At 32.9% G+C, this 12561-nt stretch overlaps 1 long non-coding RNA gene across 1 annotated transcript; it reads left to right on the top strand.

The window, feature by feature from the left end:
• The first annotated feature begins 5683 nt into the window (after positions 1-5683).
• Positions 5684-7421, top strand: LOC144219942 (uncharacterized). Its single transcript, XR_013331546.1, has 3 exons — positions 5684-5732; positions 5893-5910; positions 7267-7421. It is a non-coding gene; the product is annotated as an uncharacterized LOC144219942 (long non-coding RNA).
• The last annotated feature ends 5140 nt before the right edge of the window (positions 7422-12561 follow it).

Below are 12561 nucleotides of genomic sequence, written 5' to 3'. Positions count from 1 at the left end.
CATACTGTGTGATTACATGTATATAAAGCATAAAAACAAGTAAAACTACTCTTCAGCTTGAAGACATCAGGATTATCATTTCCTTGGCGGGTTACTAGTGGCAGGAATGGAGCATGAGGGAGCTCTGAGATGTTGAATAATTCTCTGGCCATGACCAGAGTGTTGATGACATTATAATGTCCAGTGGAAGAAATTCATTAAGCATTGTATGAATTATATACTTTTGTATATAAAATAGGAAATTATTTAATAAATATTTAAAAGACAAAGTATATATGTTTTTCATTATATGAAAAAAACATTATTTTTTCCAAGTATATTTATATTTAGAGTTTAAGGATATTCATAACTGTAGCTATGTTAAAATTTTTTGATACATGTCAAATTTTAGAAAGATATATAATGTAAAGGTGATGGTTTTGGTAGCCTTAATTGCAATTAAATGTTTATTTATTTATTTATAAATGTGAATAAATTTGGGATATTTTTAATTTCAATAATTTAAAAGTTTGTAATAATCAGGATAATTATTGTTAACTATTTAAAGAGACAAATGTTCTTGGGAAACAAATGGTGTTGGGAAAACTGACAGGAACATGCACAGGGATGAGACTGGACCAGTTTCTTACACATACACAAAAATACTCAAAATGGACTAAGGGACTAAATATAAGACATGAAACTATCATGCCATAGCAACATCATTCTAGATATGTCTTCTGAGGCAAGAGAAACAAAAGCAAAAATAAACTATTGGGGTTACATCAAAATGAAAAGTTTCTTCACAGCAAAGGAAATTAAAGAAACAACACAAAACAAAAACAAACAAACAAACAAAAAACACCTAAAAGACATCCTACTGAATGGGGAAGATACTTGCAAATGACATGTCCAATAAAGGGTCAGTATCCAAAATCTATAAAGAACTTATAAAAATCCACCAAAACCCCCCAAAATAATCCAATTAAAAATGATCAGAAGACAGGAACAGACATTTTTACAAAGAATATATATAGATGGTCAACAGACACATGAAAAGATGTTCTACATCATTCGTCATCAAGGAGATGCAAATCAAAATTAGGATGAGATATTACCTCACACTTGTCAGAATGGCTAAAATCCAGAACACAAGAAGCTGCAAATGCTGGCAAGGATGTGGAGAAAAAAGGAACCCTTATGCACTGTTGGTGGGAATGCAAACTGATGGAGCTACTGTGGAATACACTAAACAGGTTCTTCATAAAGCTTAAAACAGAACTGCCCTACAATCCTGTAATCACACTACTGGGTATTTATCCAAAAAATGCAAAAGCACTATTTCAAAGGTGTACCCCTTTGTTTCTTGCAGCATTAATTACAATAGCCAAATTATGGAAGCAGTCCAAGTGTCTATCAATAGATGAATGGATAAAGAATTTATATACACACACACACACACACGGGAATACTAATCAGCTATATAAATGAATGAAATCTTGCAATTTGCAACAACATGGATGGATCTGGCTAGTATAATGCTAAGTGAAATAAGTCAGTCAGAGAAAAACAAATACCATTTGATTTCACTCAAATGCAGAATTAAACAAAACAAATGAGCAAAGGGGAAAAAAGAGAGAGAGAAATCAAGAAACAGACTTTTAACTATAGAGAACAAACTGATGGCTACTAAGGGGACGGTGGGTGGGCAGATGGGTGAAATATCATTAAAAAGTACACTTATGATGAACACTGAGTAATGTATAGAACTGCTGTATCACTATATTCTATACCTGAAACTAACAAAACAATATATGTTAACTATACTGGATTTAAAATAAACAACTTAATAAAACTAAAGAGAGAAATGCTAAGATTTCAGTGACATAACAAAACCAAAGTATAGTTCTCATTGAAGAAAATAGGTTCAGATTTGGTGATTCTACAACCTTTATGTGGTAACTGTTCTTTCAGAATGTTTCAGAATTGTGAATCTGCATCATCTCCATCAGTATCTCATGGCCACCATAGGTACTGCAAAGAGAAAGTAGAGGCTAGACATACTGGTTTATCTGTCTCATTCTGGAAGTGACACACCATCCATTAGCCACATATATTCAAGTGGTTTCAAATTAATATCAAAGGATGTTGGGAATGTAAAGGGACACTAAAATATTTGGTGAGTACTTAGTGTCTGTACCATAACCTGGTGGTCTAGTACTAAACATATCTTTGCTCCCATTTCCTCACACACAATCCCTTCCAAAAGAAGGAAAAAAAAGTCTGTAGTCACTGTGTCCAAGTAATATGTTACAGAGTAATAATATAATAACCAAACATTTCATATGCAGGTTTAATTAAAAAATAATATTGAAATATTAGGGAGCCTTAAAACATTGATAAAGCAAATTCTCAATTCAAAATTAGACTCTAAAGAAAAGCTGTTTACAGCTGTAATTATTTTCCTTTTTTAAAAATTTATCTTAAATTATCTCCTTTGTGTTTCCCTTCATAAAATTCAAATAATATGGGGGCACATAGGTGGCTCAGTGGGTGAAGCGTCTGACCCTTGATCTTGGCTCAGGACATGACTTCATGGTTCATCATATCGAACCCTCACATTGAGCTTTGCACTGACAGTGTGGAACCTGCTTAGGATTCTCTCTCTCCCTCTCTAAGTAAATAAATAAAAACTTAAAAAAAAAAAAAAAAGCGTGGGGCACTCGGATGGCTCAGTCAGTTAAGCCTCCGACTTCAGCTTGGGTCATGATCTCACAGATGGTGACTTAGAGCCCCATATTGGCCTCTCTGCTGACACCTCAGAGCCAGGATTCTGTTTCGGATTCTGTGTCTCCCTCTCTCTCTATCCCTCCCCACTCACTTGTGGTCTGTCTCTCTCTCTCAAAAAATAATAAACATTAAAAAGAAGAACCTGCTAGTTGGAAAAAAAAAATTGGGTAGTGTGGATGAGACTTTATGGTCCTGAGAATTTCAGCAGATGTTTCAAAAAGTCCAGTGAGTACTTAGGGCTAAATTTTATTATTTAGTGAATGTATAATCTGTGCTGATTTCATGGTGGTTACTGATCTGCATTTTGCCAGTTCATTATCAATCAGTACTTATGACTTCTTGGTATATCTTTTTTTGAACATAGTTCTAAACATGTTACTTTAGGACTCTTTAAAAAAAAATTATTTAAGGTTCTTTATTTAGAGAGAGACAGAGACAACATGAGTAGGGAAGGGGCAGAGAGAGAAGGAGAAGAGAGAGAATCTGCAACAGGCTTCTCACTGTCAGCACAGAGCCTGACACCGGGCTCCATCTCACAAAACCATGAGATCATGACCTGAGCCAAAACTGAGAGTCAGACACTTAACCAACTGAGCCACCCATGTGTCTTTTTCTGAAGGAACCTTAAAATTGAATATACAATAAAAAGTGCAGGAATAGTCTATATATATAATAAACCATGTGATTCATCTGCTAAAGTGATTAGTGCCTAGAGAAAAGGTATTGGGAGCACTTCACATATCTCCATTCTCTACACTAAATTTTTTTAAAAAAATTATTTAGAGTTCAGAATACTTCAGAGGACAACTTTAAAAATATTATGTGCAACTTTGGTTAGAGATATTTTTATGGACTAGCTAAATCTAGATATAGTTCTGGACTTGGTATGCTTCTTAAATCTGATGATTCATCTATATTCCAGAGCCATTATTTCTTTAAGTTACTTCTTTCTCATGTTATCAATTAATTCTTTTTTAATCTACTATTAGATTTGTGTTAGATCTTTTTCTTTTCTACATTTTTTCTCAAATGAAAAGATCTAAATTAACTTCAATAGTTCTTTTCTTCACTGTGTTAAGCTATTGTTTTTTTTTTTTAAAGTTTTTTATATTTTTTATGTAGTTTTCCTTCCTTCCTTCCTTCCTCCCTCCCTCCCTTCCTACCTTCCTTCTTTCCTTCCATTGTGGACAAGCAGAAGGAGAGGAAGGAAAAGAGAGAATCTTAAGCTCCACTCCCAGCATGGAACCCAACATGGGACTCGATCTCAAAACTGTGAGATCATGACCTAAACTGAAATCAAGGGTCAGACACTTAACCGACTGAGCCACCCAGGCACCCCTAAAATTTTTATTTTTAATTATTATAAAAACATAACAAAATTTACCATCTCTAGTATATAGTTCAGTAGTGCTAAGTATATTTATATTATTTGGCAACAGTGTTTTGTCTAACTACTGAGTCTTTATTATCCAATATTTTTTAATTTATATAACTTTTGTTTATTTTCCAATTTGTTTCTCCATTTCTTTATTCTTCACAATATTTTTTTTATTTCTCTCATTAGTTTTATTGTATATTAATAAAAGACACTTTTAAATTGTATATTTCTAATTCTTGTAGCTTTTAATTTATCTCAATCAAGATAATAGGATTTCTCCATTCTTTTTTTTTTCATAAAGATGATAACCAGTAAAGAATATTTTGCTTACAGATAACTGTTACTTTTGTAATCCTATCCTTCATTCCATTATTTTTAGTCACTTATATTGATTAATTAAGGAACAGAGTGAGTTTTATAAGTAATTAATGCAACTTCTTGGTTATACTATTACTCTGAGAAAGTAATTTTGGCTCATTATTTTATGTAATTATTAGCTTCTTAACTATAATTCTTCAAGGTCTAGATTAATTTCTACGTCTTTCATGAAGTTTATACTCTTGTTTTAAGATGATCTTTTATTGTTTGCTAGATTGTGCCAGCAACTACTGGGGCTATGAACATCCCTACTCTTACTTAAAACAAAATGGAATTTTCATTGTCTCAGTAACTCAAAGGATTCCAAATTGACTGCTATCTATCTATCTGCCTTGATGTGAAATGAGATTTGGAACCATAAATAAATATGAACCTTGTGCTCTGTTAGGTAAGTGTGTTGAATCAGATGATACTGACCAAGAAATTATCACACAAAAAATCACAAAGTTGGAGCAGTCATTGAGAGTTACTCACAAAAATTAAATTTGGAACATCTCAAAAGCCACCAACAAATGTCTTCTAGAGCCCTCTAGATGGGAGTAACCAAAAGAGACTTTTCCCACTAAAGTCTCTTCCCTTAGACTCTCTTGCTTATGAATATGTGCTGCTTATCTCAGATGCTAAATGGACCATTATCCTATTTATTGACCCATGTTTTCTTCCAGCTAGTTTCTAATGTGTTTGGAAACAATAGTTTTTTTAAATACTCAAATACGCATCATATTTTTTCTGTACATGCTAGGTATACTATATTCACTTTTCTACTCTATATAGAATTTAACTAGATGGAAATCTTAATCTTATTTATAATCAGAATAGTCACAGAATAGCCAAGTATAATACTGTGGTTCCATTTTCTGTATATATTTAGGTACATATCTATATATTTAGTTATCCATTGGGTAAAAAATATAAATTATGAGAATTTCAGACAATGGTTTAATGCAAAATATGAATACCTAGTGTCCAATTTGATAGAAAATAACAATAATTAGATGATAAAATATCAAACAATAGATTCACGTGAGTACAATTTTGTAACTATTATAGAAATAGTAAATAATGGGGAGCTAATTTTATAATATTGGTAAGACATCAAACATCACATGATTACAACTGAGCCAATGGTTCTTTCCATCTCTCTCTCTGCCTGCAGGATTTGGGGGGACTGTCAATGCCATGTCACACTGCTGCAAAATCCTCAAAAGTAAGCAAAAACAAGTGTCATTGGATAGGTTCCTTGTTAAAGTTGCACAAAAAGAAAAATATTCCATTGAGCCAATAGATAGCAGTGATTCTGTGAGTGATGGTGAAAGTTGTCCTTTCGCTACACAATAACCTTCTTCTCTCTTGTCTCCCTCCACCAGCCAGGAAGATTTTCAAAGGTGAGTGTAGGTTAATTTGTTTATTTTTCCATTAGATTGTGCATTTTCTTATTATTGTATATTATATTACTGTTATGTAGTCATTTTTATGTGAATATTTAGAATATATAGAATGGATCATCATTTCCGTTATTTCTTGTGGGGAAATTCAGTTTGATATACAAGTGCTTCAGATTACAAGCATGTTTCTGGAACAAATTATGCTCTAACCAAGATTTTACTCTTTTTGCATTTCTGACAGCAAGGTAACTTAAAATTATTATTAGGAAGTATTTAACATCAGGAGTATTTATTTCCTATTACTTTCTCTTGTATTATCCTTAAAGCCTATCAAGTTTATTCTGTGTTATATCAAAACAATTATTTTTCTTATGGGAAAACATTCTATGTTTTTCATTTCATCATAAGTATGATTTGTATTAATGAGTATGTGGAACCTATGAAGTACCTTTAAATTGATATTCCAAGATCAAGAGAAGATTTTCCAAGAGAAGATTTTCTCTTACAGAAACTTCCATTTTAAAAAAGAATTTGTGGAAGTATTTATTTTTAAAATACTTTTACCCACTTATATTTCAAACCCATCTTTTGCCTCAGACAAGTAATAAAAAATAAAATTAAAAATTCTCCTTTATTTCTTTGTTTATGCTGCTGACTCTAAGACTTCAAGTTCATATTTTAGTAATATACCAGTCTGACTCATAACCTGTCTTTTTTTTCTTTCACTTTTGATGACTTGCTCAAGAATGCCAGAGAAAGGGGGGCACCTGGGTGGCTTGGTCGGTTAAGCGTCCGACTTTCGCTTAGGTCATGATCTCGCGGTTCATGGGCTCGATCCCCGCGTCGGGCTCTGTGCTGACTGCCAGCTCAGAGCCTGGGGCCTACTTAGGAGTCTGTGTCTCCCTCTCTCTCTGACCCTCCGCTGCTCACGCTGTCTCTCTCCTAGAAATAAATAAAAATATTTAAAAAAATATTAAAAAAGAATGCCAGAGAAAGTTTAGTTTCCTGGCTTTCACTGCATCAGTCTCTATATAATTATATTAATATCAGAATAGGTAAGGCGTTCAAATTCTAATAACAATGGTGATAAAATAAGTACTATCATTTTTACCAGTTTCATGATCATATTAGTCTCTTTATGTGTGTGCCACCTATAGTGTCTGAAAAAATTATGCCAAGATTAATACATGAAATGATTTCTACATTCAGGGATTTGATATCCCAGGCCAATAAGCAGGATCTTATCATAGAACAGATAAAATAATATATATTACCTTAGTGTATTTACTTAAGCAATATAAATAATACTTCTTTGGTTAAAACTGTACCTTTGCTATTTTTCTTTTCTTCTCTCAGGCAAGATGCACTGCCTTTTTTTTTTTTGGCCAGTAAGAAAGTACATGGAAGGGAAATAGCACAAAGAAAGAGGCCAGAAAAGAAATGCTGTGGAGTAAGAAAAGAAGGCAAGGTGGAGAATACCAGCAATGAAGAAACACCGTGCCCAGAGACAAGGGTGTAGAAAATTGTTGTTTGGAAGAATTATAAAAGTTGTAGAAATTTCTTCAAAATACACTGTAAAAAAAGATAAAGAAAAGTATACCCTTGACCTGTGAACAAGATTTAATTCTTTCTTTCTTTGTTTCTTTCTTTCTTTATTGTAGTAGAACTAAGGAAAATATAAGGGAACAAATATTCCTCCAGTGTGAGACCAACATAAATAAAGCTTCTATTCACAAGGGCTAAAAGTTGCTATATATCTTCATTTCCAGGCTTACATTTCTTACCCTCTTTGGGATTAGACACTTGAATTGATTGCTATTATTAGTGATCTTTTTTTTAATTCTAAGGGTTTTATCTCCTTTACTTCTCTGAGTTGCTGCAAGGTTTTGGATGTTAGATGAGAAATTCTAATATTAGCAGAATTTTCTCTTGCTAAATAAATGGTACTGTATGAGAGGAATAAAGGAGATTGAAATAAGAATCTAGGTTATTTTCTGAAGGGTATGGTTTATTATCAGTTTCTGTTTAAATCCTTCTTCAGTGATATCAATAGTAATGGATATTAAAACATACCATATCACAAGGCCTACGAGGCAGATAATAAAGACTGAATATAAATCAAATGACATATACAAATAGAATAATCAAACACCTTCTGAAAAAAATCTTCCGGATCACTAATTAATTAATGAAGACTTGTTCTCTATGAGAACATCCCAATTTGCATTACAAAGAACAAAATCCTGAAATGTGTTTTTAAAAAGTCTGGAATATCCTGCTAATGCAATCTTCCTGAAAAAGAAATCTATTCTTGGTGATCTTTTATCTCTTTTAAAATGGTCAAAAATAGAAGTTGTGTAGGTGTCTAGGGGGCTTACCCATCACTTGACATTTATTCTTTTTTTAGACTCTCACGTTGTTCTTTATTGAATTTAAATGTTGCTGATTATTTATGCAAGTTTCTCTCCTTGGAATTTTCTGAAACTGTAATTTACTACTTGACTTTCAAACTCCATCATTGTTCTAAGAAGAACATGGTACATTCACTATACTCTGACAGAGTGACTGACTTAGAACTTCAGTTATAAAATACAGGTAAAATGGATTTTTGAAGCATTTACTATGATTGTACATGTAAGTTAAATGATGTGAAAATTTTTATAGTATTACATTTTGAAAACATTACAAATTCAGTGTGTATTTGAAATGAAAATAATGTATTATTAATTGCAACTGTTGACAATAAAATTTCTGAGTTAATAAATAATTTATGACAGTATAGCCTTATGTTAAATCTTAGAAGCAAATTAATACAAATCCAAAAAGTTACGGTGTCTTTGCTCTTCATGGTTTTCTTTGGCTGGTCATTTTCTGATTATTTACTTTCGAACTGTTATCTAAAAATAGCATGGATGTCTCTGAATAGAGAGATGAAAGGTGATAGCATAATGTTTCAACCATTGCAAAAAGTAGTTAGCTGAACAGGTGACTGACAAATACTGCATAATGAGAATAGATTAGAACTCAGTAACTCTATCAAGGATAATAGTATTCACATTAAAGGGATCACAGAAGAAGAAGAGAAAGAAAGTGGGGAGGGGGAGAGAATATATTTGAAGAAATAATAACTGAAAGCTTCCCAAATCTGGGGAGGGAAACAGAGATACGGGAAGCACAGGGTCCCCCAAGACAAATTCAACCCAATGAGGTCCACACCCACGAAACATACTAATTAAAATGCCAAAAAAAAAATATATATAGTGACAGAGAAAGACTACATTTTAAAGGTTTTGAAGGAAAGAAGATAGCTACATACATAGGAATCTCCATAAGGCTACCAGCTGATTTTTCAGCAGAAACTTTGCAGGGCAGAAGGGAGTGTTATGATATATTCAAAGTGCTGAAGGAGAAAGACCTGCATCCAGGAATACTCTACCCAGCAAGAACCAAATGTAATTTTAATTGTAAATTACTTCAATATAAAAGTCATGCTGCTCATGCTAATTTACCATTTTGTTTTCATTGCCAATAATAAAGTCACAGTAGAGAATTTAGCATATTTTAAACATAAAAACAAAGTGAATTCTTGAGACATACTTAAAAAACAAAAACATATTAACACATAAGAACTACCACAAGGAAGCTACTAAATGAATCAATATTTGTGCATTTTAATTATATAAATATTCATAGTTTCCATTTTATTTGTGTCACATCTATTTTATATGTCATTATAACATATATATGTGTAAATATATTTTATATAATTATATTACAGTATATTATTCATGTATATATAATTAGATATAGTTAGATAGATAGATGTTAAATATCTATATAGAATACCTGCTACTTATTGCAGTTTGGAATTAGATGTGTAAATTCTTTAAAAACCATAAATACATGACAGCTCTTATGTAAAATGATGCATTTCAGCTTGATTACTTAAATGTTATTTTACAAATAAATAGTTTTATTTATAAATAGTTATGTTAAAATAGTTTTCAACATAAAAATTGAATGTGAATTCAATATGAATTCAATATAAATTCTCTCATAAAAATGAGAGAATGTGAATGAAAACCTCATTTCTAAAGTTTAGTTTATTGCATAGTCTCGGATTAGTTTTTGCTATAGTTGCATCTCAGGCAACTCTTAAAGCACAAAGCCTCAGGACACAGTAGCAGTAGGAAGGTTCAGAAAGGTCAGATTCTCCTGAATGCAGAGAATCTTTACCTAATACAATCTGTCTTGCTTTACCTAATGATAAACATGACCCAAGGAATCTGTTAACATCAACAGGAAACACAGAACAAAATAAAACAAATAAAATAAGAAAATAAACCTAAATATAAATGAAATTGATTATTTTATAATATACAAGGAGGAGTCTCCACAAAGTATAAGAAGAAAATATCCTTGGAAGATATTTATTGTTGGCAACAATATGTAATCATTTTACATCTGACCTATTTTTAAAAAAGTATGTGTGGTGTTAAATACTACAGAAAGTTAAGACTTTGAAAAAAATATATATTGAAACTAAAATTAGGCCAGAAATAACCAGTTAAATATGCCAGGTAGTTACATATACTATTGCCTTCTTTTCTTCAAATAATGAAAACAGAAAAAAAAGGCAATAAGTAGGGGAAAATATATTGCAAGCTAAGAGCAATTTACCTAAAGAGGAAACAATGAAAAAATAAGTAATGCAGTTGAATTCTGAAAAATATAAAGTGGATGGTAGTGTTGTAACATACTGAACAGAGTAGAGCATAAAGACTCAAAGGCCTATAGCAACAATGAAGGACACTAATAAAAGCAAAAATATTTGCTTATCACAGAATTAGATTTCTAGGAGATACTGAGCATGGATTACAGTATTTGTGTTTATTAGATATTAGGGATCACCATCTGAAAAGAATAAGGGAGAAAGCATGGTTTGGTGAAGGGAGAAACTGAACCATGATGCAGTCTGAATAAAGCCTTGGGAAATCCCACAAGGAGTTCTAAAACATAAATGGCATGATGGAGGTATCATGTAGGGGGTCAAAAGGGCTGGTTCTTTGTTTCCTGGAATCCCTTAATGAGTTGCATTGGAAAGATTGTGTCTTTGTGTGAGATACCTCTTATTTTAGGGCAAAACTTCTTTGATCTCTCATGTTTCTTCAAATCTTGGAAGCAGAGGAACTAACAGTCCTATCTTGTCAAGCATGCCTACACAGCAAATAGCCTTGGAAGTGAGAGATAGTTGGCACCAAGACAGAGATCAGATTTGTGTGTTGTCTAGTGTCATAAAGACAATGTCTCCCTTTTGGGGTAAAGAATGGGCAAGTTAGCTTGTAACTGCTTATAAAAATATACAGGTTTCTGAAGTTTATCCTCAGTTATTATGTAGCATCCACTTAGGCCTACCTCTGCATCATTCCCATAGGAATTCAAGCAAGAGGAAATACCATGAACATGAAGTTCATACTGCTTGCTGTGCCATGAGGGATAAAGTCCTTTGACTCTGACATAAGAGCCTTGAGCTGACGTCTAGTATCCATGAAGCTGGGATGGCCTAATGTTAGCTTGAAAGTGGGGTAAAATTTAGAATCCATCACAGTTCGGACAGTTTTTGATGATGAGTTTGGATCACTGACAGAGACATGGCATCTGAAAAACAAAGTTCAAAGGTTCTCAATAGGCAAACCTAAGGCATATAAGGAGATCAACTGAGATTTTATATCAAATGGCTAACTCTGGTGGTGAGCGGAAAAAGGGCTCTCACTGAAGACCTGCCATTTTATCCATTAATGAATCTTAGGGGCTGATGAAAATAGAGACAACTAAAACAAGCTGCCCAATTATTTTGGATGAATACTCAGAAGCTGGATTGCTGGATCACATGGCAGTTCTGGTTTCAGTTGCTTTGAGGAATCTCCATAGCAGCTGAGCCATGTTGTATTTTCATCAACAGTGTTACAGGGTTCATCCAAAAGAATTCGAATCAGAATCTCAAAGAGATATTAGCACTCCTGTGATCACTGCAGCACTATTCAGAATAGCCAAGATGTGGAAACAACCTAAATATCTATCCACAGACATTATTTCTTAATAAAAAAATGTGTCCTGTACACACAGTGGAAACTAGTCAGCCTTTAAAAAAAATAAAGAAAAATCTCCATTATATGACAGCATGGATGAAACGTGAAGATATTTCACTAGGTGAAATAAGCCAGTCACAGAGAAGTACCACATGATTCCACTTACATGAGATATCTAAAATAGTCAAATCCATAGAACCAAGGAGTAGAATGGTAATTGCCAGGGCTGGATGGAAGAGAAAATAGGGTAGTAGCAGTCACCAAGCAAAAGTTTCAATTAAGCAAGATGAATAGGTTCTAGAGATTTGCTGTTCAGCATTGTACCTATAGTCAATAATAATGTCTTATACACTTAGAATTTGTTTATAGGATAGATTTCATGTTAGTGTTCTTACCGCAAGAAAAGAAAGTGAAAGAACAGAACAGAAGAAAGCAAAGCAAAGAAGCTGCCTGAATATTGCTTTGATTTTTGTTTATTCTCCCTTGCTGGGTGGGAGGAAAAAATAATATTATCATGGGGCAGCAAGGTAATGTGTAAGTGAGGCAACAAGCCCACCCAAAA

The sequence above is a fragment of the Crocuta crocuta genome, unplaced genomic scaffold, assembly GCF_008692635.1.
Source record: "Crocuta crocuta isolate KB4526 unplaced genomic scaffold, BGI_CrCroc_1.0 scaffold189, whole genome shotgun sequence".
In the NCBI taxonomy this organism is placed as follows: Eukaryota; Metazoa; Chordata; class Mammalia; order Carnivora; family Hyaenidae; genus Crocuta; species Crocuta crocuta.
The sequence above is the reverse complement of the archived record's forward strand: the minus strand, read 5'-3'. Positions and strand labels throughout refer to the sequence as shown.